Below are 23,024 nucleotides of genomic sequence, written 5' to 3'. Positions count from 1 at the left end.
TGCTTGGAAGGAAGGAGAAACCGTAAGGGCAAAGATTTCCCAAAGAATAACAAATTTCCTTTAAAAATAGTTTCCTGTAATCTTCAGAAAATGCAGATTCCTTAGAAAAACCAGTCCCCAGCTTTCATACACAGAGACGGACAGTCTTGAAATATTCCACTGAAAAGCCCCACCGTGTTACTTACTTCTGTTGAACAGATAGAGCTGTTTGTGTGGGAGGACATGGAGGAGAGAGGAAATGAGGCTGCCAGCAGACCTCGCAGGTGTGAGGGACTCCATGTTTGTGGGGGCGAAGCTTCCCATTTCTCATGGAGATGCAGGATGGACAGAGGGAGCACGGGGCGACTGGAGTTGTCCTCCTTTTTCTCATGCCTCCCGTTTGCCTTTTCTCATGGCAGAAGGGCGCGTTTGCAGGCAGTGTCACTGCAGGGCGGAAGTGGTGGGCCCTGTCCCAGTGTTTCCCATTCCCAGATGGATTCAAGTGGTTCAACCCCAGTCCCGTGAGACCACCTTCCCTGCATATACACAGTTATGTGCTGTGGGATGTCTTTTTCAGGAGTGGCTGTGGCTGCTGGGGACAGATAAATGCATACTTATCCTTTGCTTGATTCAGGGGAAAAAAGAGGGCTGAAATACTCCAGTTTTTAGATCCTAGAGCCTGGAGTGGTTGAGGATGAGACATGAGAGGACAGTGGGGAACACTTCATGTCCAGATCCCCCTCATGGGCTGCTAAGAGTTTTAATAATGATTTTGGAATCAGAAAGCAGACACCAACTAAACACAAGCTATCGCCAGTGGGAAATTACAGCAGGTAATTCCAGGAGGCCCTACGTTTTCTTAAATGTGTTAGAAGCCTGCAGAGAGTTAAGGAGAATGTAACTGAAAATAATTATATAGGAATTAAGGAGTTCAAGCAGAATGACTTAGTCTGCTCAAACAAAACTTCAGGGGAGATGAATTAGAATGGACTATTAGCATATGCCACTTTCTCAACACATTTCACAAGGAAGGAAAAACAGAATAATGTAAAGGAGCTGAAGATCCATGTTTCCATAGTAGCTGTACCTGCACTATCCTACCTGTGAAAATAATTCTCTGCGGGTGGTGATGCTGTTGAATATCTTTTATTTCTTAGCTATCCTATTTTTCCCCTGTAAGCAGCTCTTTTGGGTATGAATATTAACTTCTCTTAGCTAAAACTTACTTTGGCTGCATTATACCTGGGCGACGGCTCTTACTGGGAGCAAAGAGAAGCATATGAAAATGATAAGAATACATGCACAATAATTCATTTTTACTTGAGCTCATCCATTCTAATTGTCCTCTTGAGGCTTGATCTGGAATGCGGTGAAACCCAAAGGGGGCTCGCTGGGCTGTGGGTCAGGTTTTCGGGTCACCCGTGCAAGGAGTGAATAATGAGCAGCAAACCACTTGGTGCCAGCTCCTCGGGCCTGATCCTGGTGACAGCAGCAAGAATTTGGCCACCAGTTTTTCTTAGTGCAGACTGAGGGCTGGAGGAAAGCACGGCCAGTTGCTTCTTCTGCAGTAAAAGGCAATCACAGACCCCAGTGATCAGCAGACGTAGGTGTCCCAGTAACACAGCTGATCGTGTCCTGGTTAACGGGTGAACACTGAGCCCCAGGGCCCTCCCTGTAGGGTTGGCTCTTTTCTAGATGATGGTGGTCTAAGAAGCTGTGAAAGTCACTGCTAGGACTTGGTATGATTATAAATATTCTTCTGTATGAAATTACAAGTACTGCTATGGCTGATTTCTTCTTCCCACTCATGTAAGCAGGCTGGGATTAATTATGCATTTTGCAGAAAGAGCTACGTATATTAAAACCTGTCTAGTGTGGATTATATTTCTTCTCCTTTTTATCTTTCTTCTATCAAGTCCTTTTAGCCAATTAAAAAAATGTTTATTATTGTAGACAGAAATGTCTTTAGCTTCTCTCTAGACTTTGGCATCATAGGGAGAAGTGGGATCTGGGGATCCTGACCCATATTTTTGTATGATCATGCTGTGACGTCTTCTACCAAGCTTTGCCCTGCCCTGCTAGATGTAAATGCTTATGGAAGGTGGCTGTCTTCTGTTGTCTTTTTCAGACACAAGTATGATCCAAGACCAAGATGGGTCTGGACATCACTGTAGTAATCATTAGAATGGTTTGGGAGTTAATGGGAGCCTTTGGGCAGTACCCACACTCCCCTGATTCCACAATGGCAGAAACAGGTCTCTGGCTAGCTGTTGGATTGTAGCACTTGATATCTCCATGGGTCCCCTCCTGGTGTTCCAATTCTCTTTGTGCACTGAGCTCTATCACCGTTACAAGGACCTGGAAATGGATATGCGATGACCAAGTGTAAGTCAGGTTACTCCATGGCAGAAAGAGGAATGTTCAAGCCTGGAAACACAGGAGTTAATAAAAAACTCATTTCTCTTGCCTACTTTCAAAAGAACAAACCTTATTATATAAATTCCCTTGTCGTTAATCTAATAAAACTCTACTTTGTTCATAATTTACTATACCATTCAATAAGCATTGTAATATTTGTGCAGGGAAAGTATATAAATCATTGTTGCCCTTCTCTACTTTTTAACGTATCTGGTTCTTTCAAGGTCACTAACCTACCTTATAGCTCTCATCTGGTTTAAATATTCTGCTGTTACCTTTTACACCTCACCTCCTAGTCCATGCCCATTTAGATATCTGCAGCTGCATCTTCTCAAATAGCTATTGATCCATGTCTCCTTGCTAAAGGTTACTAACTTCATCAGCAGTAATGATATGAGTTACATCTGTTGAGGCTCACTTGCATCTTGTTGCTGATCAGAAGTCAATGACTGTTTTCTGATTCTGACCATCTCTTCTGACTTGGGTAGCAGAAACATAGGGAAAAAATGTCTTCAGGAAAATATTTTGACACACACAGATGTCCAGCCCCCAGGTCGTGCAGAGAGTTTAATCAATCCCTACTGATCTCCAAGAATCTGAAATGTAGCTGGATAAGGCCCCAGTCCAGCAAAGTACTTAAGGATATCCTCAAGTAAACATATGATCAGCACCGTTTTTAGCAGGATTTGGCAAGAAGTGCCTTTTGGAGTGGAGCGTCTCGGAAGACGCTGCTTCTTGGAAGGGCTGCATAAGACCGAGCTTCACCGGCAGCAAACTCAACCTCAGTCCAAGCTGTCTGGTTGTCTTGCACTCAGCAAAGCAACTCTGCTCAACAGTATCACTTGCAGGGATGTCCCCATGCCTCAGGGGAGGCTGGTGAAGTATGACTTCTTCAGAAGTGCACATTTGTGTCTGCACACCTCTTAGGATGCTTGAGTTTCTTTTGCTGGCCATCTAAGAGACAACAAAATGATTTAGGAGTGGGCAGAGGAATCTTCTGAGTCCTGCAGGACCCAGCAGCTGTGCTTGCTCTGTGATGTCTGGAGACCTCATCAGATCTTCTGGTTTTGGAGTTCCTTGAACCATGTGCATCAGTGCTTTCCTATACTGAAAAACACAAAGAGGATCAGGAGACAATGAGGGGAAGGAAGCCTGATGCCTGCCACGGTGGGGCACTCGCTCATCCCTCCATCATGGATGTCTCCTTGGCTCTGTTGTGGCCAACAAAGAACAAGGCTGGGACTGTTATCACCACAGCATGGAAGAAAACAGGGCTGCAAGAGACCCAAGGATGTCATCTTGTCTGACCCTATGCAAACAGTTCTTGACAGTTGTTTGTTTAATGTGTTTCCCTAACCCTGCCAGCAGTGGTGAGCCCCCAGCCTCCCAGGTGATCTCCAATGGTCCTTGTAACAAGGAAGATTTCCTAGATCATTTTTAAGTGTCCCTTGCTGCATTTAAGCCCATTACGTTTTGTGCTTTCCCCGTGGATGGCAGTTTATTGTCTATCTCTTTGCAGAAGATTTTACATAACTGAGGGCTGTTATCATGACTCCTCTCTGCCTCCCCTGCTCTAGACTAAATAGTCCAGATAGGAGGATGAAAGCTGGAATGGAGTGTCAGGGAGAAGGGGTTAGAGGAGGAAATCACAAAGGGATTAGACCTGCTTCCTGCCCATGCAGAAATGGATGTCTCCTTCTGAGCAGCAGGGGTGTGGAAGGGGAGATGTTTGTCCATGCTGGTGATTCACCACTGCAGCTCCATGTCTGACTGGGGGGACGCTGCCTTGCAGCCTGGGGAAGAAAGAGGGGTTTGGGCTGGTCTTTGCTGAACTGTAGTGCTCCAGCTCAGCCTGTGTGCTTGGGAAATAATTTCATAGCGATGAGGAGCAAATTCAACTCGCAGGTCAGCCCCATTGGGGTATATTTGGTTGAGCTTCCGTGTTTCTAGGTGTGGTCATTTAGCACGTTCCCAACACCCACCACCCTGTAGCAGTATCCCAGCAGCACCCACCACAAGTCCTGCCCTCGAGTCAGAGCCCCTCTTCCCTAATGCCAAGAGGATTTCAGGTGGAGTGGCACTTTTGCTGTAGCTCCGCGCCCTGCACACGGGATGGAGAGCCGCCTGCCACCCACGCTGCGACATGTGTTCCACAACCTGATGGCTGTTCATAAAACCAGCACGTGGAACAGGAAAACGCTGCCTGATCCAAAACGCCCCGGGGTGTATTATGTCAATGTCATATCCATTAGGAAAGTACAGTGAGCGCTCCGAGTGGCTTCTTATGCTTAGAGCCCATTTCTATTATTCACGCCTGCTGTCAGAGCTGCAGCACGTACGCAGCCCCGGCTTTGTGGCTGTCCTAACCTGCAGGAAACAAAAATAGCTCCCAGCCTGGGGACCTCTGAAAGCGCAAGGTGGGGGATAACGTAGGAAAAAAATGTGGCTCTTCACCGCTTTACTCTCCCGAGCAGCTTTCGGTGCCACCTGTAGCTCCAAGTGTTCCAAAAGCAGCACTTAAGGTAGTGCTACTTTCCCTGTGATACACAGGATGACAAGTTTGTTTACATTTGAAAAGGGCTGGCCTTGAATAAAACCAAGAATTAGAGGGTGTTTTGGATAGGAGAAAAGTTCTCTGCATTGCCAGTGCATTGCAGCCCAGCTCCAGCTTTCCCCATTGCTCATTGCTGCAGATGTTAAGGATCTCCAGTTCAATTTCACAGGAAAAAAAGCTTGATAAATTACAATTCAAATGAATTTTCTTTAGCTCTCCTTGCTCCCCTTCCTCCCCAGAGTGACTTTGGAGGTGACATTTGTATTTCTGAATTAAAACCACATTTGCCCAAGGCCTGGAAGGGAGGAGGCAGGGGCAAAAGGGAGAGAAACCCTTTTGTTCTCTTCTTGGTGGTTCCCCCTCACCTGCTAGGGCCAAGCTCCAAAGTAATTCCTAACAGCTGAGGTTAGCCAGGGACATCTAATCCCGGAAAGCTGGCTCTGAATTCCTGCACCAGCACAGAGTGCTCGTGTTTCAGCAGCAGCCATTTACATGCAACTGTCCCAAACCTCTGGAGAAGTGTGAGAATATGTGCAGGTAGGTACTTATTTAATTGAAAAGAAAAAAAAAAAAAGTTGTTGTTCTTTTTTTTTTCCCACAAATCAGAGCTCAAGTGGCATCAATAGCAGTGGCAGCATGCACATTTTTGTAGGTAAAAAGGCTCAGGAACTGCGTTAAGGACATACTGGGGACTTTCCTGAGTACACTAAACAGCTATGTCCATAGGATGCATACGAATTGTGATTCTCAGCCAAAGGAAGGGTGAGACCTCTTTCCCTGATCATCTCTAATGCAAAAAGATCTCACTTGGGATGTGAAAATGGGGCTTCAAGTGTCTTATGGTTTGCTGCAATTAGCTGTTTGCTTACAGAGTGGGTGCAAGGAGCAGCCCAGCACCCCACTGGAGGCAAACCTCCTGGGATTCAGCACATCGAGGTGGGAAAATGCGGCACCAACAGGCTCACCCCTAGGGAAACACCATCCTAGGTATGAATGGGAACAAATTGAATGTGTTGGCTTAAATGCTTTTAATTTTTCCTAAGAGATTTGTGGAGGTGTCACCATGCAAAACTCCCCATCAGTTCTGCTGTGCCCTTCCCAGTGAGCAGAATTCCAGCAGCCCAAGTTTTGGTGGTGTTTGCTTTAAAAGCGTAAGCTTTTTATTAAGAAGAAAGCCTCATTTTTGCTGCTTAGCCACTTGAACATGAATAATGAAAATATTATTTGTACGGGACAAAGGAAGGCTTGTTTTTAAATTATCTCATTTTACTGGTTAGTTACAATGGAGCTACTTGCATGTGTGTGTGAGAGCAGCATCTGGTCCTTCTGCTCCAAGCAGGGCTTCACCACACTTGTGCAAGCAAATGAAGGGTTTAACCCAGGTGTCTGAAAAGGATCATCCTCCAAAATAATAGAATTTTTTGTGAAGATGGACTACTAGATAGTACTGATAGTTTAAAAGTGCTCTGAAAGGTGCCTGCTTCTCTCACTGTGCCCCCAGGCGATGGTCTGGGGACATCCTTCTCTCCTCCCAAGTTCCTGCTGTTTTCTTTTCTCAAATTATCTGACAGATTAGCTTAATTCGGTTAAGTGCAGCAATTGTTATCCATGTGTATTTACTTTGAAGTTAGCTAGAAGACATGCTACGTTCTGCTCTGATTTTCACAGTGTATCAGCTGAAAATTCAAGTTAACCTGAAGATAGAATCTCTCCTTACAGACTCGTATCATTCATTTCTCTTTGTCTTGAATGCCAAAATCCATTTCTCGCTGCCTTGCCCCTCTTACCACTATGAAGCCAAGGCTGGTGGGACAGTAGCGGGGTCACCCTGGTTCCCTCCACTTCTGGAGGACAAAATGTCTATCCCCCTGGGTGAGGCTTTGTCAAATACTGTCCCCAAGTGAACTGTTTTCCATCAGCAACCTCAGCTCATGCTCCCAGCTCAGGGCAATGCAAAGCGGTTGCTCCATCACTCAGCTCTGAGTCCAGCTTTATCAGATCAATTCTTCCCTCTTCACAGTGCATCTGTCAGGATTCCCTCTCTGGAAAAGAAGATCAGAGCAAATGGAGGATGAGGAGAATAAAAGCAGTCCCAAACCTTTGACCTAAACTCAACATAAAGCCAAATGAAACCCTAGAGGTTTGTAAGCGTTCGTAGAACTTTTGCACCTCCTGCCTCCCTCTCCTTTATCTTTTTACTTCTTTATACTTCTACATTCACTACTGCTAATTGAAAGTCTAATGTAAAGCCCCTGCACTCTAATGAAAGGACTGTCAGAGATTGTAGTGGCTTTTGGTTCAGCCTCCCAGAGAAAGGGAATAATTTCTTTAATGGAAATGTTTTTAACCTTAAGAGAAAACAAAACCGGAGGAGAAAAGGAAAACCAGAAGTCAAATGCAATTTTCTATCTAGTAGCCAAATGTTCTCGGTCTGAACCATGCCTGTAAGTCTGTACAGATATTAGATGGTGAAGATAAGAGAGTTCTTATCTGAGCTATAATCATGGATAAGGGAAGCGAGGGAGGATCATGCAAAAGGCTCAAACAGAAATGAAGACATGGCTATTGCGGGTAGTTGTTCTGTCGTCATTTGGTGATGTGGCTGTAGTGACAGTTCCTGTGGATTTGTGCTGCTGGTTGAGAGTTTGGTCTCCTGTAAAGCATTAACCTGCCTGGAGCTCCTATTTGCACGTACAAATTGTGTGCTTTGTGTGCACAGACTGGTATGGCTGCATATTTTACTTGCAAATACATGCACAGCTTATCTAGAGAGTTATTTCCCAATATTTGTGTAACAGACGCAGTTTTGATTTTTCACAGTCACTGGGTAGAGAGACATGAACAGCGTATGCTCCAGAGACACTTACCCTGTCTTAATGGAAAACACAGATGTGGAAAGTGGTCCTGGGAAGATTCTGCCCATAACTAGATACTGCTTGATCATAATGATGCTATGAATGAGCATTATTTTGTTATTGTCATTTATCATAGAATCATAGAATGGCTTGGGTTGGAAGGCACCCCAAGGATCATCAAGTTCTATCTCCCTCCCACAGGCAGGGCCACCAACCTCCACATCTGGCACTAGACCAGGTTGCCCAGGGCCCCATCCAACCTGGTCTTGAGCACCTCCAGGGACGGAGCATCTACAGCCTCTCTGTTGCCTGTTCCTGTTCCAGCACCTTTTTTATTTATATTTTTATTTATTTCCATATTTAAAATTTCCTTTTTATTTATATATAACTATTTTTATATTTTTATGTTTATGTACAGATTTTACACTTATAAAAAAAAAATTTCCTTTTTGTCATTTTCTTTTTGTCTTTTTCCACCTTATTCCCACCGCATTACCTGTTTCAGATCTCCTCCAAAGTTCTCTGCAGTACCACACCCAGATGGTGCGATTTCTGCCAGCAATACACATGTGATCTGTATTAAAGCACCCTGCACTGGTGATGGTACCGACTCACTGGGGTATGTTGTGGTGACATTGGAAGGTTCGCTGCCTTCACAGCATTGGTTGACTTTGTCTCTGGAGGCTTTGTTGGTTCCAGCCATGCACTAAACACTGGTCAGCTCCAAAAAGGAAACACAGACCTCAGCCCAAAAATGCTAGTTGAGGTCTGCAGACCATCCAGTGCAAAGCAGCAAGGGTGGGAGGAATCCTATTGACAGAGTTCATGGGCAGAATAAATGATCCTGTTTACTTCTTTCATCTGAAATGAGAAGTGGAAAAATTCTATGTTGTTGGCCCAATGACAACCAGTTTTGATTGTCAAAACTGTCAGAAATCTTGTATTTTTCTCCCTGCTCATCTTGGATCTTTTTCATTGGCTGCAGTGGCTGAGCTAGTGTTTTTTTGGGTTGAGTTTTTTTTTGTAAATGTTTGATCTGTTTGTTTCTAGAAATCTTACAGGGCGTGAATTACTGGAAATGAAGCAAAATGTACCAGACACAAAATCAGTGCATTCTCTGCAGTTCATATTCTCTGAAGACTCATTTGTCCCTTTCCTCCTTTTAGACGTTTCCTCTTTTCCTTCTGGCCTGGTCTTGCTGTTTGCTCTGTCGGCCATTTGTTGTATGTCATTTGGCAAAATGTCAGGGAAGCCTTCCTGGCAGTGAGCTGGGAAGGGAACAACAACCGCTGGTGAAGGTTGTCCATAGAGACTCATGGAATGGCTTGGGTTGGAAAGGACCTTGGAGATCACCCAGTTCCAACCCCATGCCGTGGCCTGGCTGCCTCCCACCAGCTCAGGCTGCCCAGGGTCCCACTCGTGGCCTTGAGCACCTCCAGGGATGGGGCACCCACAGCTCTGGGCAGCTGTGCTACTGCCTCACTGCCCTCTCAGTACAGAATTTCTTCCTAACATCTAGCCTAAATCTCCCTTCCTTTAATTTAAAGCCATCCCCCCTTATCCATTTGGGCTTTTGTTTCATTTTTTTACTGAGTTGTATTTAAGGTGTCATTTCTCTTTGGAAATCTTGCCTCGCTGCTGTGGTGGATGGAGCTGAGCTCCACGTGTGTGGCTCCATGGCTCTTCTTGTCTCAAGGCAGAGATGCCTTTCCAGCTATAGGCATCCCAGACAGTCATCTCTCCTGAGTCCACAGCTTCCTCAGCACAGATGAAATGGGCTTTGACCCAGTCTGGGTCTCAATAAACTTTTCACTTTGGAGCTTCTCTTTAAATTTGACTTTGCTCTGGGATTGCCCTGACATTCAGCTGCTCTGGGGCTATTGGGTTGCTCCATTTCCTCTCCAGCTCAAAGATTATAATCGGACTGTATAGTCTTGTCCCAGCTTCAGGTCAGAATCAAGCCAAGGCAGCTCCAGCTGCAGCATGCAGCCTGCCAGACAGTCAGCTCTCTGACAAGCCTGTTACTACAAGTTCACCCCAACGAGCAGTTCTGCCAATCTCAAAAATTTGCATGAAGTTCATGTTAGTTCAACGTTAGCTCACTTTGCCAGCAATTCAGTGGCTCCTTCATGCTCAAAAAATTTGAGCACACCTACCATGCAAACTCTCTGGGAATATCTTGAGGGTGGGCAAGCATTTATTTTTCACAAATACTGCAGCACAAGCGAGTTTGATTGAAGATTTTAAGTCATACTGTGTATTTACCTTCTCTGCATGATGTAACAGCATCTAGATTAACTTCCAGAAACTGTATAGGTCAGAGAAAATGTAGTTTTACATAAGAATATTCTTTTCCACTCACTGGTTCAGTGAGATTTTATGCCAATTGCATTAAAACAAATATTTATAAAGATTCATTTAAAATGGTTTCTGATGCTTTGGCGGTATGTAATAAAACACAGCCTGTTCAAAAGTACTTTTTTCCACTGAAAATTTGCACTATAGCTTCCATAATATCTTTAGCAGTTACTGAGGCCTTGCAGAGCTGAGGATCTTCATGCTGTACAGATTTTGTGTATTTGTTCCTTACGTATGTCAACAAGTATTTGCTCAGCAAACAAACAGACAAACAGAAAACAATGCTGGTCAAATTTTGGAGAAGATTCTGCTGGAAAAAAGAATTATGGTGTGATTTATTTTTTAGTTCAGAAATGGAGCATTTTTAGTGTTTTTAATGAATAATCTTTTGCAAATATTAATAACATAGCTGACTTTTTCCCTCCTCTCCTGACTTATTATGGGAAATGAGGATTAATTATTGTCTCAATTTTTCTGCTGGATGAATGTTGTGTACTCTGGGCTAAAGGTATGAGTCACCTTGAGTACTCAGATCCACAGCAGGTCCACAAATTCCACAGCTCCCCAAAAATTCATGGAGAGCGAATGGTAGATCTGTATCCAATGACCAGTTCTGGCCCCTGTCTGCACAGTGCCATGAGGTATTACCCCAGCTATTGGAGCAAGGTCTGCTTCCATCCTGCTGGAAAGGGTGCTGCAAGGAGGAAGCAGAACTCCTCCAGGCGCAGTGCAGAACAGATGGTGGCTGTGCGGGGCTGTCCATGGGAAGGATCTGTGGGAAGGAGCAGCCGTGGGACACGCAGAGCAAGGAATGGGAGGCATGTCTGCAGTGGGAGGCAGCACTCACGGGGTTCCCAGCTCTCACCATTGAGCATTGTTTGGAACAAGCGTTGATGCTGTATATGAATGTAAAGCTTAATTTGTGGTTTTTACACCCACCACATTTCTTGGAGCTGACATTTTCTGGGACTTTGAGGCTTTTTATCTCCAGGCTATTGTTTTGTTTGCTTTTTCTTTTCTTGGCCATTTTACCAGAAGTGAATAGCCCAAGTTTTTTCATCTTCATAAGAAAATAGCACGCAATCAAATTGTTCTATTCTTTATTCTACTTGAAGATGTACAGACCTGGTGGGCAGTGGGACAGTTACTTGGTTGGTGTAACGTGGTACAGCTGCACTGTGACTTAGGTGTGCTTAGGTGGATGCTGAGAAACCCTAGGAATTCCCTATGGAAACGTGGCACTGAGGAAATGAAAAAACCTCCTTTGCCCAGTGCTCCGCTTGTGCCCAAAGTGGGGGCAAAGTAGACTGTTTTTCCAAAATGCCTCAAACTGGCTGTGACTGAAAGGTACAAAGGTTGCTCTTGCTCCTGGTGGTGCCCAAAATGTACCGGGCAACCAGGCAATCTTGTTCACACTAAAGCTTCAGGCCTTTCTGATAACTTTATAGATTAAAAGAAAAAGCATTTTTCTTTTGGACTACTGAATACCTTACTCTTCTCGCTCTAAACCAAAATATACTGCGTTAAGGTTTGTACAAGGCTCTCAGCTGAGGCACGTAATGCTAACCTCAGAAAATTAGATTATTATTCTGAGGATGGAAAAAATATGGGATAGGCACTCTTTTGCTGGGAATTTCCAGCCAAATGGAATAACGACATCTGAATTCACTGACAAGCAGGTTGCAGTGTAGGGTCCTGGGAAAGATGGGGTGACCCCTACCTACCATGATCCTTTTCTCCAAATGTTCTCTTCTTCTTTTAGCAATAAGAATAGAAGATTTTGGCACAGAAAGCAATGGAATCAGACAGAGCCAGCTGGAACAAACAGCCCAGGTTGATGTTGATAGCCGTTGTTAATAGACATTCTCCAGCCCACGGTCTGAAAATTTCTGGTCTAGTTTCAAGGGCACTTTAATTTTCAAATCTCTTTTCCACTGAATATGTACATGCAAAGTTGAGTAGGAGAGAAAAAGGCTGGCACAAGGAGATTTGCCTAGCTGCCCAATTTCTATTGTATACTGTAATTACAGCAGTGTGCACTTTGGACTGACAGCATTTTTCAGCAGTTCAATACTTGAGAAATATTAATCTTACATCAGCTATTTGTGTAGACTGTCACCTTCTTCAGCAGGTTAGTTGTGCCAACATTATCCAAATTAAATAGGCAGCTAAATAGGGAGAGAAGCAGAGATTAAGTGGCTCATCTGAGGTCAAGCAACATTACCAAAAGAAAACCTGGTTTATCCTGGGCAATTATTGCATCCCAGTGACCAAGGATTGGGTGCAATATTTCAGAGAAACTAAGGTGCATGTCCCTACGATAAGTTAGAAATGACGCTAGCTTGGGAAGTTACATACTCACCAGGGCAAGGGACACTGCCATGGCATGGTACTGCAAAAGGCAGCAGATCCTTGTGCTTATGGATGGCAATGGTCAGGTGATGAAAAACATCCTCACATTACTACTTGTTTCCACAGTCCTCAGTTCCTTAAAAGAGATCTAGAACGTCAGCAGGCGATCAATATGAGTCTAGATGTGTGATGAGCTGTTTCGTGACTTTGGCTTCTTTCAGAAGGAATTATCATTAGGTATCTCTTGAAGTCTGACAAAAATGGCTAACGCTTCAAGTCCTATATCCAGAAGTTAACGCTCTCTCTCCTGTTGTCATCTGCAGCCAGCTGCTATCCCAGTTCCTGAAGGAGATTAATACCAATGGGACTATTTCCCCAATACAAGGACAAGCTGCATGATGAGAGGGGCAAAAGAAGTTGTATGCCCAGAGAATTTGTATAAGTCTCAAGGTAAAAGCACCTCTGAACTTGAATACTGAATGTATGGTAATTTTAGGGAAGTAATTATCCCCTTGACAGCTGAGTAAATTTCAGGAAAAAAAAAAAAGATGTTTACATTGAGGAATTGGCTAATAACAGAGCTAATGTGTTTGTACATGGGGGAAAGGAGAAGCCAGGCCTTCGGTTCTTGGGCTGTCTTCTCTTATTTTGTGTTATGATTTCCATTGAAGGAAGCAACCTCTGCAGAATAGATCTAATTGTTAACTAATTATGTTTCAGCAGAAATGAGCAGGGTCCCAGATTTTATTTGGCTTGGATGTTTAAAGGCAAATAATAAGTTACATAATAAAACAACAGAATCATTAAACATTGATTTACGTGTTTATTTTGCTATAAGAAATGAAATTTTTATTGGAGCTGAATTAAACAGAGGTTTATGTGCTTGTATTCCCCATAGCCCTTTCTACTCTAGTAATATAGCAATATTCATAAATCATACCAGAGTTTTCAAATTTCCTTAGGAGTGACCTAGGCAAGAAACCCTTAACAACTTGCTGAGAGACTTTAAATTAAATTCAGCTGTAATATCATCATGACTAATTTATGGCTCGTTTGGTTGCTGCAAAGATGCACTTAAAGAAACTGGAGTATGTGGTGAGGATAAGATAAAACATTGGTTTAGAATCGTGCAGTTATTCTACTAGAAAGATTTACTCAGTGTTTCATTACTTTATTGAATATGGCAAAGCAATCAGTTCCTTGAGAAGGAATAAACCTGAATTATGTAACGAAACATGTCAGTGGCAGACCTTCAACCAAGAAAACAGAGGAAGTACTGCACATGACATTAAGATTTTGTATAATTATTGACAGACTCCATTCCCTTTGCTGTCAAATAAGTTTGTGCATGTGTGAACATGTATGCAGCAGCACGCATATGCGTGTACTGCCTGTATGTGTGCATGTATGAACCCACAGGTTTTCATGCACATATGGAGTCTCCACTTTATTATAAGCTTTACTGTAAAATATCATTAAGGTTGGGACAGGTAGATGTCATCTGGCACCATCTGAACTATGTTTCTGAAACCCAGTGTCTCCAAAACGCACTTCTGTCCCACTGCATCTTTAGAACTTCCTGCAAGGCTGGTTACACCAAATGGAGATTAATGAGAAAACACATTTTGAAATTATTAAAGGTAAATTTTTGGCCTTTAATTTCTTTTACCACAGAATGAAAAGGATGAAAAATGGTATTTTTTCCCCAGTAATTAATTATAAGTTTGACTTCTCAGATTTTCTGCAGGCAGAAAACTCCCTCTGAACTCAATATGTGTTGAGACCCAGCTCATAGCATCCCACTTTACATCACCCCAGTGTCACCATCACCTCTTGTCTGAGACATCGATTTTCACTGTGTCCATGATGGGTAACACCAGCAAATCATTCCAGGTAGGAGTTAAGCTAAAATATTTCTTGATCTATGTCTTCTTAAGCCCTGTCTTCAGGTAAGTGCACTCCTCTGGTGTTGGACCTTCTAGGACATCAACCTCCAGGTGAATCGTGAATTACCCTGGTGGTGGGTGCAGTTTGGAGGCATATACAGCTGTAATGAGAATGTACCATAGTTTCCCTTAAAGTAAGACATGGATTATTGCTGGTAGTTACTGTCTTGCAAAGTACTAATGTTCGGTTATAGTGCAGTCATGTAGGAAAAGTTATAGATGCCTAAAAGATGTTACTTAGCAACACTTGGTAATGTTGAGTTTGTAATGAAGAAATGGAGTAAAAGAAATACAGAAGATATTGAAATCATAAAATAAACTGTGGTACAACTTGTGAAAGCTGTTCTGCAAATAAAGCTGTCTGTCTCTCTTTTTGGCATAGTGAATATGATAGAAGAGCTTGAGATCTGATCTGAAGCAGCATATTCAAAATACCTAACTAACAGAACAAATGTGTTGTTTCCTTTTGTCCTTGCTCCCTGGGAAAAATGTCAGAACTGCTGAGCTTTTGAAGATCTTCTCCCTGTCATTTCAAACCCATCCAGAGACATTGGCTGGCCAATTAAAATAATCTCTCCTTTGGAAAGCATTCACTGGAGCTAAGAACGAAAGATCCTCTCTACTAAATCTATTTTACCCATTCATTAATTTACATAACTCTCTCCACCATTAATCAAGTGTCTGTAGGCATATCTCAAAAGAAGGAGAAGACCACAAAAATAGAGACGATTCTGTTAGAGATGAACCTTCCATATGTTGCAGATCTCTCTCAGACACTTATCTTAGCTTATCTCCACCTGTTTAAATTGGAAAACCCACAAAAATCCATCTCCCATGAGATTTGCAAGGTTTCTTGATTTCCTTTGGGTCAGAGCTGCCACAGGAGATGCATTTCTCAGAGCCCTTCTGAGCTGCTGCCAGGAACAGGGAGTGCTGGGCTGTGCCACTTCAACAACAACAAAAAGAGTTTTCTTTGAAAAGTCACCAAATTTTATAAGCTTAGAAAAAAAAACTTTAGCCTCGTTCAGTCTCAGATCTGATTAAAAGAGCTGCCCTGATTTATTGGTGTCAAACAAAGTATGTTTGGGTAGAACGTTATTTTGTAATGGAAAAAGCGTCAGTGGAAGCGCTGCCTCTCAGCACTGCTTGGGTTGGATGAGTGCTAAGCCTTAAATTATTATTGTGCTGCTGAAGAAAAGGAGGACTGCTGGAAATGCTGCAGCTAAAGGCCCATCTCTCACTCTTCCAAATAAAGGTATCTGTGGAATCAGCCTCAGCAGCACCGCCAGATCTGCTGGTTAAGTACTGGGCGGTATCTGCCTGTGCAGAGAGGATGGGAAGGGGTTTCTCATTCCTCTCCCACCAGAAGTGTTGAGCTGTGAATGTGGAGAAAAGTTTTGGGGAATTTTTCATGGGATAAACTATCTGTATGCATGAACTTAGTTAAAAAATAATTACCTATAGTTGCTTCCTGATGTCCTTCAATGTTGTTATTATTATTATTATTATTATTATTAATGATTAAGCCCATTTATTTTGCCTAACTTCTTGCTTGTGCACATTCCCTCACCCAGGAACCTTCTACCAGAGCATTGCCACCAGGACGAGTCTGCCAGGGACTGCCCAGAGACACGTGGAAAATCAAGTGCATGAGACCAGCAGTGCAAGGGATCCAGGACCTCTGTTAATAAACCAGTTTATCTCTGCAAGAACTTGTCCCACCAAACCAAAGAAACCATCATCCTACTCATGCACTTTTCCCCAACGCACCACAAAAGTGGTTTTTGGCCTTTAAATCTGATCTATCTCCCTTTGAGATGTCACTGAGATGATAGCTGTGATCTCTAACAAGATACAATTATTACCAAACGTAAATCTAATTCAATAGAAATTACTTGGAACAATCAGCATTGATAGGCAACTGAGAAAAATTGCACTGCAACGATCAGAGTCCTCTGCACATTTTTCCCAGCAGACATTCTGTCTGTCTCACTTGTAGGAACTACTCTTGGTCAAAATGCTGCAGATGTTTTAAAAATAAAATAAAAAAAAAAGATGGTCTTCATCGTGCAGCTTTTAGCAGTGTTTATTTTGCGTGAGCGAAATTGTCTTCTGTCTTAAGATGTTTAATGATTATTTGAAAGCGACTTGATGAATAGAAGAGCGTGTACTCCCACATGGGACAAGCGTATTTTTAGGCTGATTCATGATAATTAATCTTTGTCAAAGTGGAATGCGTTAATTTCTCCTACTGGTAGGGGCTTTACTGCTGCTTCTTTCCCTCAGGTAGATGGTTCTGCTCCGGGAGCATATTAGCTGATTTAAGTGGACACAACCAGGTACTCAGTTATGTCACTGTTATCTCAATGATCTCTTAAGGAACACAGAGTACTTATTTCTGTGGATACGGTGCGCTCCATGTTTCATCACAGACCTTTGTCACTTTGTTATTTATAGAATTCAGATTACTGCAATTTGAAAGTCTCTCCGTCCTTGCTAGTGTGCCGTGACATAAAATAAACCCACATATTAAGGAAAAAAAATAAAGAGAACAACAACAACAAAAAAAAGGACAGCAGCAACGTGGAAACGTACAGCTATAAAGGGGTATGTTATTATTCGCTAATATTTTCCATGCAGAAGTTTGCTGCTGAGTGCCAGGCTGTGGGCAGTGCGGGGGACACAGCCAGGCAGCTGCCTCCATGTCCCTCCTCCCAGTGGCAGCGGAGATGCCCACAGCGCCGGCCCACAGTGCTCTACAAGTTCCTTTTTTAGTAAAATCGCTCCGTGTTCGAGTGCTGCTGGCCCCACCGTGCCAGAAATACCCGCGGTCCTTTGGGACAAGCAGCTCAGGGCCCTGCCCGAGCCCCAGTCCTCCCAGCCCACCAGGTCCTTCCCAGCCAGGGCTGGTGGCAGCGCTGCTCTTCGCTTCATTTTGAAGGGCGGCAGACAGAAGACATCGACCGTTTATTTTTGGCACGGGATAGTGAATAACTTGCACGCAGCTGTGAAAGTCCGCACACAGGGCAGGATGTCGCAGGCTGCAGGGTGAGAAGCTCTGTGTGCTGTCATCAATTTCTACTGTACCCGGTTTTGCCTTTCCTGTGCTGCTCCCACTGAGGCACTGAGAGACCCAGAGCAGTGATGGGGGGCAAACACCATTCTGCTGCTGGCCTTGCCCGAGCTCTGTTCCCTGCTCTGACCTTTTCCAACCTCGGGGAAGGTTTTGGCCCTACAGCCATTGCCAGGAGTCTTCCCTCCAAATCAAGGTGTTCCCCCTCCAGGTGGGATGATGCTTTAGATGGGGCAGGCTGCTATCAGGCTGCCCTCAATGGAGATGTGTGAGCAAGGCAGAGGGAGAATGAGGAGTGGATGGGACCATACAAAATGGGCTCAGAGTTGGCATAGGGCTCAGAGGTGGTGCTGGAAGCTAATGCGCTGCTAGTGAGGCTGATAAGGAACCTGAAAGAGGGAAGGAAGTGGGAAAGATGGATGGAGGTCCGCTTGGGTGTCAATGAATATGAGGTAGGGATGGAATTAGGGTGGAGAAGTCATGGTTGGGTAAGGTTTGAGTTGAGGTATTTGGGATAGATTCCCATTGAGAAGTTTAATGAACTGAGCTGCTGTCTACCAGGTTGTTGTTTTCTCCAGAGCCTGTATGGAGCTCAGCACTCCTGGTTCAGCTCTAACCTTCCCAGAGATTGCCTGTGTCTGCCAGCAGACGTGTCAGATGTCTACACACACACACACTATGTGGATAGAGGGGGTGATAACAAGTGTGCAAGAACATTTCTGGTCTAGGGAACTGTATACTGCCCAGTGAGATGATCCTTAGTGATGGAATCATAGAAATGCTTGAGTTAGAAGGGACACTTAAAGCTCATCTAGTCCAACTGCCCTGCAATGAGCAGTGACACCTACAGCTCCATCAGGTGCTCAGAGCCCCATCCAGCCTGAGCTAGAAAGTCAAGTACAAATCAAGTAATGACCAAATACTTGTTTGTGTTGGGAGGTGAATCTGGGGCTTCAGGGCAAGGCAGGGTGGTCCCATGCACCTGAATGGTATCCTGATGGATTCAGTTTCTTCAGCTACCTGAAGAAAGCTACCTACTTTTGTATTTTTGAAAAAGGGTTGCTTTTTGCAGGCATTGAGTATTCCCAGCTGCAATAGGTATTAATGAGATTGGGGCTTTACAAGTATAACGTATATGTCTCTGAGAAACAAGATTTCTGGCCAGTTTGGATACCCCAAAACTGGAAGAACTTTTTTTTTTAATCTGATTATATTTCATCTCTCCCTATTCTCACAACATGTGATTTGACTGCAGGAATACTTATGTTGGTTTTTGGATGACCTGTTAATGAGAAGTACAGAAAGCCCGTGAGGCTCTGAACAGTACTGTCTTGCTGTTACTTGAGCTCGGAAATAAGGCATGGTGTCATGCACTAAACATGAAATAGAAAACCAAACATAAAGTCATTAAAAATGTACCATCCGCTCTGTGCAGATGAGGAGCAGAACATTCTTAGAAAAGTCTTGAGGAACTTAACTGCTGTTGTTGAGCTAAAGTTAGGGTAAAGGTGGTGTTCGTATACATCCTTGTACTATTGCATAGATGAGATCTGAGTTCAGCTGCTCATCTGACACAGGGCCATATTCATTCTGACACCAGGTGTTATGTTGCACTGGAAATAAAGCAGCCCCTTGCTGACAGGGTAAGCTGTCCTCATGGTGACGGATGGTGGCATTGCTGGGCCCTGTGTTGGAGGCTGGAGATGGCTGATCCATTCCTGCAGCTCCAGACCCTGCTGGGAACATGAACTGTTAACCTGAATGCTCATTTTTATGTGTTTTCCGCTGAAACTGTTTAAAAGCATCTCTGTTGCTGTGAATTCCTGCTTATTTGTCATAAAGGGGGAAAAACACCAAACAGGAATTAACAAGAGGATTTTCTTTGTGACTTCAGTGCCTCATTAGGAGGTTTATGATCAGGCTTTGGGAAAGCTTTCCTTGAATTATTTTAAGGTTCTAATGATAAAAACCTCGGGGAGGTCATGCACATGGGAGATTTAATACCCCTTCAGAACCATCTGGCATTAGATTACATGCAGGGAAAGAACAAAATCTGGCAGTAATATTCATCTCCATTAACCCAAAATACAGGCTGATATGATTATAGCAGAGAAAATGTTCTCCCTCTGTCACCAGGAAAAGCTCTTAATAGACCCGGGCTAAATTGGTTTATAAAACTGAAGACTTCTTGAAGCATGGATCTGCCCTCTCATTGAGTGCATTAGCTTTGGCTTTTAATATGTTTTATATCTTTTTAACCTCGACAACTAATATGTTGAAGCATTAAATATTGCTAGGGTGAAAGACGGTGTTTGGAGCTCCCAACTTAGTGCACGCGGTGTTAGTGGTATAAGCACAACCTTGGAGCATGGTCCACTCATGCTTTGCTTCCACCTCCTTTCAGGACCATCAGCAAGATCACGCTCCCAGTGACATCCTCAGCAAAACCCTCAGTGCCATTGGTGGCAATAAGATCCTCTCAACTGCTCTTTTGAGAACCCAAACCAGCAAAGTGCTTAAGCAAGCACTTGGCCTGAAGCACACTGAGTGCTTCAGGATTTATTTACTTAGCTCTAGGAAAGCCAGTATTTAAAATCTTGGCTAAACCAGGAGTTTAGTGGAAACCAGAGAAAATAGAAAAGTGTAGAGTAAGAACAGGGACTGGGAAGCCACTGTTCTCTGCCCCTCAGTGTGAGGGTGTTTGGTGCAAACCCACCTGAGCGGAGCACTTCAGGGACACAGCCAGAGTCACTGCCCTTCACCCAAACTGCTGGCTCTCCTCTACTCGGCTGCTTGGTAGTTCCTGCATCGTTCTTGTCTTGTTACTCCCCATCTGTGCAATGACTTCTCCAGACGTGGTCTCTCTTCCCCTTCAGATTTTCCTTTCCTTTCACCTCCTCTTCCCTCCACTTGCAGCTCTGTCTCCGGACAGCTCCTTTCTTTCAGCCAGAGTTATGATTCCCTCGTTACATGGAAAGCAAAACCATATGGGAGACAAGAAAAGGCCATTTATCTCAAAGTCTATTAAGATGTGGAGATCTTGCATTACAGCTTCAGTTCAGCCAGCCTTTCTTGCACATGTTGCTGTCATCTCTTTCCACCAGAACAGGGAAGAGGCAGACTCGCTGAGATGCTCTTAGATTGTCATCGGGTTTGTACTTAGCATTGCTCTGCATACAAAACATTTAAAGGAAATAAAAAATTAAAATGCATTGCCACATCTTTTCCCTCGGCCTTCAAAGGCACCTGTGCCAGTTTTCCCTATTTTATTATCATCCTGGGACAGAGTTGTAGAGCAGTAAACAGAATGGGCACAAAGCCTGGCGAAGGGAAGTTAGCTCTATGTTCACTAATTGGATGCTTCTACCTGAGTGACTAAGAGGGGTAACATTTCTGAATTAACAACTGCTTTAGGATGAGAGAGCAGAAGATGGCTGCTCTTTTAACTTGGGGTGAAAGCCTCCATCTTTCACACTTCTGGAGAGTTAGGAGATAGGGAGTCCTGTAAGTCACGGCTCTGCTGGAGTCCTGCAGTGCCTGCTGTTATGTTTCTGCTCCCTTCTCCAGGGTTGTAACATATTTGCTGACGGATTTATGCTGCAGTTGGAAACCAGAACCCAGGACAGCCTGTTCTCTTGCTCTGTGCTATAAACATAAATACGCTCGCACAGCCATTTGTAGCTGGTTCTTTCTATCTGCACAAGGATTTTATTATCTTTCTCTAAAGTGGTCTAAAGGGGAGCAAGAGACTGGCGACAAAAGGAAGTGCTTGAACAGGAACAAGAATAAAAAGGAGCAAAGGGCAGGAAGTTGCTAAGAGACCACGCAAGCAAGAGCAGGGAATTAATGGCAGATATCAAAGCAGCTATTGGAAACCGCATGTTTTCCTACAAGGACTCATTTATTGAGGAGGAGCTGTTATCGGAAGGCAGCAGTGTTGCTCTGGTCTGAAGTGCATTTGTAACATGGAGAAAACTTTTTCCCATTGCCAGTTTTGTTCTTTGCAGGGCAAGCTGCTAAGTAAATGACAGGCTTTTAAATTAACAAATGTGGGGCAGCAGAGCGAGTAATATGGAAAAAAAATGCATGCAATTATGGTTTAAGTAAACCTTATCCACTGTGTTATTAGAAACTACCGAAGCTGAGATTTCAGCAGTGTTAGATTTGTCTTCTGAAGGAGATACCCCAGCTCTCCCAAGTGAGAATCCAGGACCCAGAGGGCTGCAAAATGTGGGAAATGCTGAGTAATTCCAGCACTGAGCTCTCAGATGCTGTCTCAAATTCCTGATTTTCGCCTCCAGGTTTTATTATTACTTTGCCTCTAATACACCATGGGCCTTTTGGCTATGAAAGAACCAACAAGACAGGTCAAGCAGGTGAGGGAGGGCAAGAGAAGAATAATAATTGTATTGAAAGGCACTTACCTGATAATGTTGGCAATGGCGAGAAAAACCCACACTAACCCCCTCAGTACCTCCCAGTTCTGGCCTCATCTTGAGATTACATCTGCCATAGGATTGATAATCAGACTAGATGATCTTAATGGCCTTTCCAGCCTTAATGATTCTGTGATAGCCCATTGGCTACAGCCACCCTGAGCAAGGCAGGGTGCTTTGCTGGCTTTGCTTGCATAGGTAAAATTATTGTGGTCTTTCAACCACCACTCTGGGAGAAGTGCTCCAGCTCTGCTATTTAGAACAGTTCCAGCTGTTCTCCACTCCCCTAGAGATACCATCAGAGAGCAGTCGCTTACACTGAGATTATGTTAATGATATCAAAGGGTGTGGAAGAAGGCTGCTAATTAGTAAGCCCTCGAGGCACAAAGACATAAATAGCCCTGGAGCAGCAAGAAAGCAGATCCAAATCTGTAGTCTAACATTATCTCGGACTGAAAGCATTATATGTTGACTGATTCCACCAGAGGAGAGTGACTGAACTTTCCTGTTGAGCGAAAAATCAGGGCTTGTTTTGATTGATAAAGCTCCATGCCAGATTGTGCAGTGTATTATCAATTTATCTAGCCACCTGCCATGCCTGAGACAGGAGCAGCAGCAGTGAGGACACAGGCTGGGATGAGCCACCATTTCAGAGAAAAAATATTGGCTCGTACTTTTGCTTATTAAAATTAATAAATAAAATAGCACCTATCTCTACTTCCATTGCCAAAAGTTTAAACGCTTCTGGGATCCAGCCAAAAGGCAAAGACTGTGTTAAGCAGCTGAAAGTTGTCAGCAGAGAATTTGCTAGAAAGATAAGACTACCCTACCTAGCATGGTCAAGGCAGAGAGGAAACATCGGTGCTGAGGGAGATGGAAATCACAGCATGGCCCTGCAAAGCCTCTGCAGGCTCAGGAGCCACATCCCTCATCTCACAGCGCTGGTGCGCGTTCACTCCCCGTTTACTTGCACGTCTGCAACTGGCAAACCAGTCAGCTCTCCTAAATCGCCATCCTGTATTTGGATGCAACTAACTGTACTCCTCCACACTT

General features: G+C 43.8%; 2 long non-coding RNA genes across 15 annotated transcripts in view; one reads left to right on the top strand and one right to left on the bottom strand.

Annotated features, from left to right (window-relative positions):
* The window catches only part of LOC110404897, an 83,411-nt gene that overhangs the window by 54,996 nt on the left and 5,391 nt on the right, over positions 1 to 23,024 (top strand). For 12 of the 14 annotated variants that reach the window (XR_002442553.1, XR_002442550.1, XR_002442543.1 and 9 more), the window contains 3 exons: positions 12,840 to 12,966; positions 14,253 to 14,409; positions 16,037 to 17,069. This is a non-coding gene — a long non-coding RNA (uncharacterized LOC110404897). Of the gene's footprint in view, positions 1 to 6,971; positions 7,092 to 12,839; positions 12,967 to 14,252; positions 14,410 to 16,036; positions 17,070 to 23,024 lie in introns of all 14 variants that reach the window. The other 2 variants (XR_002442548.1, XR_002442541.1) reach the window with 2 other exon arrangements.
* LOC110404899 lies at positions 16,993 to 22,996 on the bottom strand. Its single transcript, XR_002442554.1, has 3 exons — positions 21,960 to 22,996; positions 20,252 to 20,705; positions 16,993 to 19,268 (listed from the first exon to the last, which is right to left on the bottom strand). It is a non-coding gene; the product is annotated as an uncharacterized LOC110404899 (long non-coding RNA).

This window comes from Numida meleagris, chromosome 11 (assembly GCF_002078875.1).
Source record: "Numida meleagris isolate 19003 breed g44 Domestic line chromosome 11, NumMel1.0, whole genome shotgun sequence".
Taxonomy (NCBI): domain Eukaryota; kingdom Metazoa; phylum Chordata; class Aves; order Galliformes; family Numididae; genus Numida; species Numida meleagris.
The sequence above is the reverse complement of the archived record's forward strand: the minus strand, read 5'-3'. Positions and strand labels throughout refer to the sequence as shown.